The sequence below is a fragment of the Alligator mississippiensis genome, chromosome 10, assembly GCF_030867095.1.
Source record: "Alligator mississippiensis isolate rAllMis1 chromosome 10, rAllMis1, whole genome shotgun sequence".
Classification (NCBI taxonomy): domain Eukaryota; kingdom Metazoa; phylum Chordata; order Crocodylia; family Alligatoridae; genus Alligator; species Alligator mississippiensis.
Window position 1 is genome coordinate 49160239 of NC_081833.1, and position 6970 is coordinate 49167208.

A 6970-nucleotide genomic window follows, 5' to 3' on the forward strand; every position below is an offset into this window, starting at 1 on the left:
TAGTCAGAGAACTTCTGAAGGAACTAGACGTGATCAAATCAGCAGATCCTGATGATCTCCACCCCAGAGTGCTGAGGGAGTTGGCAGAGGTCATTGTGGGACCCCTGGCACAGCTTTATGAGCACTCGTGGTGCTCTGGCAAGGTGCCAGAAGACTGGAAAAGGGCCAAGGTGGTCCCCATTTTCAAAAAAGGAAGGAAATAGGACCCAGGAAACTATAGGTCTGTTAGTCTTACCTTGGTCCTGGGAAAGCTCTTTGAGAAAATTATCCAGGAGCACATCTGCGAGGGCCCAGCAGGGGAGATTATGCTTAGGGGCAACCAACATGGGTTCATTAGAGGCAAGTCCTGTCAGACCAACCTGGTGGCCTTCTATGACCAAGTCACAAAAGCCTTGGACGCAGGTGTTGCGGTGGACTTAGTCTTTCTGGACTTTACGAAGGCCTTCAACACTGTCTCTCACCCCATCTTCATTAAAAAAATAGGCAACTGTGGTGTCAACATCTACACAGTCAGATGTGTCGCAAATGGCTGGAGGGCTGCACCCAGAGAGTGGTGGTGGATTGGTCATTTTTGACCTTGAGGGATGTGAGCAGTGGGGTTCCCCAGGGCTTGGTCCTCAGGCTTGCACTGTTCAACATCTTCATCAGTGACTTGGACAAGGGGGTGAAAAGCACCTTGTTCAAATTCATAGATGACACTAAAATGTGGGGAGAAGTGGGCATGCTGGAGGAAGGGGACAGGCTGCAACTAGATCTAGACAGGTTACAGAGGTGGGCAGATGAGAATAGGATGGGTTTCAATATGGACAATGCAAGGTACTACACCTGGGGAGGAAGAACCAGCAGCATACTTACAGGCTGGGGAACTCCCTTCTTGTCAGCACAGAGGCAGAAAAGGATCTCGGAGTCACTATTGATTCCAAGATGAAGACGGGCTGCCAATGTGGAGACGTGGTCAGGAAAGCTAACCGCACCTTGTCATACATCCATAGATGCATCATAAGCGGGTCCAAGGAGGTGATTCTCCCCCTCTGTGACGTTGGTCAGATTGCTGTTGGAGTATTGTGTCCAGTTCTGGGTGCTGCACTTCAGGAGGGTGAGGACAGCATCGAGAGGGTCCAGAGGAGGTGTCACGGTGGGGTCCTGCAGGAGAGCCGTGATCTCCTTAAGGCCCCCTCTCCGTGTCAAGTTGGCCCAAGGGCACCCTCTATTTCTCGCCCGCCACGTCTTTGATGGTCTAAATTGGTTGGGAGGCTGCCTTATGCCCTCTTGGACATGCCTCTATGTTTATTCGGACCCCTCGTGGGTCTTGTCGTGTAAACGGGTGCTTCGGAGCACCCTAGCGTTATGGGCTATGTGTGGCTCCAACCACCCCTGATACCACACCCCAAGCCTTGCAGATGGAATTGACGTTGTTCTGTCTCTCTGTCTATATTCACGCCCGTCTCCTGGGCCTTCTCTGGTGTGCGGCCCCCTTCTCTGGGGCCTTCTCTGAGTGCTGCCCCCTTCTCTGGGGCCTTCTCTAATAAGGCGCTCCCCTCTTTGGGGCTCGCCATGCCCACCTTGGGCTTCTTAAAATGCTGCCCTCCTCCTGGGGCTCACCACGCCCACACTAGGGCTTCTCAAAAGTGCGCACCCCTCTCTGGGGCTTGCCACACCCACGCCGGGCTTCTCAATAACGCCCCATCTCTGGGGCTCGTCATGCCTGCACTGGGCTTCCCAATCGTGCCCCTTCTCTGGGGCTGGGGTCTAAGCACCCTGTAAGCTGCGCCCTCCTGGGTGCCGGGGTCCTCACCCTCCGCTGTGAGGCCCCTTTAAGGATACTGCGCCCTCACTGGCGCCGGGGTCCTCACAGTCCGTTGTGAGTCCCCGATGAGGCCTCCTCCAACCCCTTATAGCCTCACCCAAACCACCGGTGTAATAACAAAACAAAACACAAGCCCCTAGGCTACAACATAACTATAAGCCGCCTGGCTGTAACCACATTGCTCCGACATCTTAGAGCTGCCTTCTGTTATCTGGCTTAGGCAGTACCTGCGGTTCCCACTGCTTCTTGTATCATGGCTGAGGGAGCTCCTGCCTCTCTGGCTGCTGGCAGGGAACTGCCAGCCTGGCCTTAGCCCTGGGCTTTATAAGAGCCAGGCTCTGCCTCCTACAGGCAGCTGACCGCTGGCAGGTGTGGGTCATTTGCTCCCTCCAGTTGCCCTGGCAACCCACAGGTGGGCTCCTATTCCCTGCTAGGGCTCTTTATGCACTGCCAGAGCTTTTCCTCTGGCAGTTTCTGCCCTCTAGGAGCAGGGCACCTCAGTGCTCTGCGACAGGAGGGCCACTCGTATGATCAGGGGGCAGCAGGGCAGGCCCTACGAGGAGAGGCTATGGGATCCGAACCTGTTCAGCCTCCACAAGAGAAGGCTGAGAGGGGATCTGGTGGCCATCTACAAACTTGCCAAGGAGGACCAGCAGGCAGTGGGAGAGTCACTGTTTCCCCGAGCACTACCGGGACTAACGAGTAATAATGGCCATAAGTTGACTGAGAGTAGATCCAGGCTAGACATCAGGAGGCACTACTTCACAGTCAGGGTGGCCAGGAGCTGGAACCAAATTCCAAGGGAAGTGGTGCACACTCCTACCCTGGGGGTCTTTAAAAGGAAGCTAGACATTCACCAACCCAGGGTCGTTTGACCCCTGCATTCTTTCCTGCCATGGCAGGGGGGTGGACTTGATGATCTGCTTAGGTCCCTTCTGACCCTACCAAGTATGAAACTAGGTTCTGAGGCTGGACTAAGCTGAGGGCTCAACACAAGAAGGCAACATCTGCATAACATCTGCAAGGCTTGGAGCGTGGTAAAGGGGTGGTTTTGGAGCCACGCATCTAGTCCATAAGGCTTAGGGGTATCGTAAGGCACCTCCTGTGCGTGGAACCCAATAAAGGGGTCTAGCTACCCACAGGGTTTAGAAGAGACTTTTAGAACTGTGTCCAAGCAGCAGCACGAGGGCAGCCTCCCAATCCATCATTTATAACAGCAAGACATGGCAGGTGAGATTAATAGGCACCCATAGGGTGGACCTGGCATGGTCATTGTACCCTAGGGACATCACAAGCATCCCAGGGGTGGCCATACCCTGGCATACTCCTCAATAGCAGGCTTCCTTTGAGTGCAAAGAGAATGTGGTCCAAAGAGGGAGGTAGCTTTTCTATTGTCATGACCCTTGTCTTGCATGATCAGTCATGAGGCTCTTAGAATACCAGTCTTGCCTCATTGCTGGATTGCTGGCCCAAAGACTAAGGCTTTTCAGTCTTCCTCTGGATTCTTATATCTTGCAAGCTTTGTTTATTTCACTCATGTCTCTTTTCAAGGCTTTGGACAAATAATCTGAAAGGCTTACCTTGCATACCTGCATCTTGATTCAAATTAGAACACTGATTTAGAAAAGTCTTGTTTAGAAAGCAATTTTACATACATTTAGGGTCAAATCCAAAAGTACATTTCAGTATGATTTTGGATCTGGGCCTTAGTGTTTTGTATACTATAAAAGTTAGGATTTTTTCCTAAAAGAAAATTAAATACAATATATTAAAAAAGACGCATGAGAGAGCTTGACCTTATTCAGAAGAAAAGCTTTTCATGACTGTTACTAAAAAAATTGAGACACAAGTCCTGCAAAAATAGCCAATTGGTAGGGTTGTTCTTCAACAGTGACTCGACCTAGAACCATCAGAAAAAATAAAATGTAATTGAAATACCTGATGACTGCTGTAGTCATTATTTCCATGAACAAGACAGTTTACAGTAATCTTGCTATTTGACAACTGTATGATATATTTTAATAGTTGATAGATGAGAAATCTTCTTTAGCTGGTATGTTAAAAGCCTGTCTTGCAGCTGGAGCCCAGAGATCTAGGTCCAGACCTGCAAGTATGGTACATGACAGTTAACAGTACACCCAGAATCCTATTTTAATGATATTTATACACCTTCATAAGTTTCAAAAATACCCTTCTTATTTATAATATGTTGTTGACATCTAGAAAGTGTTCTGAAACATGAGAGAAATGTAAAAACAGCACTTTTCTATACTTTTGCGAAGCGTAAATTTTCTTTGTGCTCAGTGAAACCATGTCACCCTGCAATACTTGAAGCAGGGAGATTTTGTTACCGGGCTTCTGCTGCAGCTTTTAAAGACAGGAAGGGTAAAATGTTTAAGAAATTATTTGAAAATGAAACATGATTCTCTATCATTGAAAATCCATCATTGAGGCTGACAAAGAAAAGGAAAAAGCCAACAGAGAATGTGTTTTGTTATAGCCCTTGTCAGCAATAAATCCTCACAATGACCAAAACAAAGGTAATGGGGTGTTCTACTGCTTGTACACAGCACGCTTGCATCAGTGACCATTACAGAGCTAGTGGGGTGCTTGTAACAGTGGGCTTCAGCAACGGGTTCTTTCCACAACATTTTAAAACTGTTAAGAAGATCTGGGTGTTGGTGCCTGCATCTCATCTCTTTATTTCAATAACTGGATTGCCCCTATTTCATTTACCTAATATGTAACATACTATACTGTTTGTTTGTTTGTTACATAAAAGAAAAAAAGACAGTTGTTCTAAAAATACCCACCTATGCCCTAGGGAGGTTATTTTGTTGTGATGAAACATGCATTTGTGTACACTAGATTAGAATAATGGTTTTATTATTGTGGCAGTATAGGATTTATGATTTTCCTACCTATTCATTTCCTTACTGGTAAAACATGGTTACTGGTTTTGTAAATGATGTGCTAGTTAGTACACTGTTGTAACTCAGTAACGTTAACTGATTTTTGAAATGTCTGATTGCTTATGGAACCTTTTATGCTTAGCACACAGAGAAACTGTTTTGTATCTTGCAGTGCATTATTCTACCTACATCATAGGTAAACTGTGTCTCCTTTTGTCCCTGAACCAAACTATTTTTATTTTAGTGCTGTTGGAATTATTTCCATATATTTTCCATCTATTGTTCTGAAATAATGGTGGGACAGACTTTATCCTAGTGCAGGGGTGGGCAATTATTTCAGGTGGAGGGCCATTTACTGAGTTTTGGCAAGCCATCAAGGGCACATGACAGGCAGCCAGGGGTAGATAAATATTTATTTTCTAAATTTTTTTAGGGCCTCGCAGGCCAGATAGAATGGCCTAGTGGGCCGCATCTAGCCCATGGGCTGCATTTTGCCCACCCCGTCCTAGCATATCTCCAATGCCTTTGACAGATTAACCTCATGCCATCGTTAATTCCAGCATTCAGAATTCCAGTGATGATATAGTCTTCTGTTTCTCTTTCTACCCCTTCCTCTTCTTCAGGCTTGCCTCAGGAGCAAGTTGCAGTTGCTTTCTGCCTGAACCAAGTTGTGGTATCAAGAGGACACCTACAATATCAGATGGTGGGATACAGAGGAAACTTTTTTAATATGAATATTGTCTGACTGTGGTGAGACCATGAGTTGTTTTTTTTTAGACTTTAAACTGCTTTCTTTGGAAGTGTATTTAAAATTCTCTTACTCTTCAGTTTTTCAGAAGCTGATTTGGTAGGGGTTTGGTAGTTTGACTCTAGGGTGATTCCCTTCCACAGGGCCAGCCCACAATTTTTGGGGGCCCCCTGCAAGACATAGTTTGGGGGCCCCCTGCTCCATTGGCAGAGATGACTGTAGCAGGGTGGCAGGCCCAGGGAAAATCAGCCTGTGCGGGGCCCCCTTTCCCATCCCACAGCACACTTATGCCGGTAAACGAATGTCCCAGCACACCAGACATGGGGGGAGGGGTTGTGGCCAGAATTTCTGGCTCGACTAGTTACACAAACATCCAACCTGTTGGGTGGGTGGGCAGGCTACACGGCAAGCACAGCAGCCACTGCCAAATGCAGGAGGGGCCATGGCCTCTCTGCCTGGCTATGTGGGGCCCCTTGGATGCGGGGCCCCCTGTGACCACAGGATAGGACAGTCTGGCCCTGCCCTTCCAATCAGCAGCATTTATTAGGAGGGCTTTATCTGCTGTTGGGGGTTCATATTTGGTATTTTACTTATTAGCACCATTGAAACTGAGGGAATTAATCTGGCTCATAATCTTTTGAGGAAACTGATCCTGCAAACATAGATGCACTTTTTTTTTATAACAAATGAGGCTATTTGCATGTTGAACTTTTAAAGCATATGCTTTAGGTTTTGCACTGCAAATGAGTAGCATGGAATTTTGATGCATTGGTGTGCATATTTTGTGTGTTGTTAATATATTAACAAGTAGAAAATGTTGTATTTTTATATAACATATCAAACCCACCATAAATTAAAACTTTGCTTTGCTGAGATGCTTACTGTTTTGCAGTCCTGAAGAATAATGCAGCTGCAAAAATGAACAGCAAATGATAAGTGCTTAAATGGTACCATAAATCACATTTTAGAAGACTGCCAATATGTTTTACAAAATGGATTTCTCTGGAAAAATGTAAAATACAAAAACACACTGTACAAATTTCAGTAATAGAACAGCATCTCTACTGCAGTACATATTGCAGCTTAAATTGGGGCAAACTATAAAATGAAGTTATCCTGAGAGCAGCAATGCTCTGTGATGCTGCTGCACTTCTTGAACCAAGTCAAAAAGGGCACGTCTGTAGAAACACAAATTTCTCGATCCAAACTGACACTTGCACAGAGAAACATGCAGTGATTAGCTTTTTATCTTGTGATTTATACATTTGCATATGCAAATAGAGAGCTTTGCTGATGTGATGGGTCTTCATTTATTTTTCATGAGTTCAGCTGGATTCTGATGCCACTCTCATAAGCATCCCTAAGGATTATAATGGTTAGAGCAAGAGACTCGGGAGCTAGGACTCTGGAGTCCTGTTTCCAACTCTGTTATTAGTCTGCCATATCGTCTTTGACACGCCATTAATCCTTCTGTGCCTGTTTCATTATCCCTGAATTGGGTTG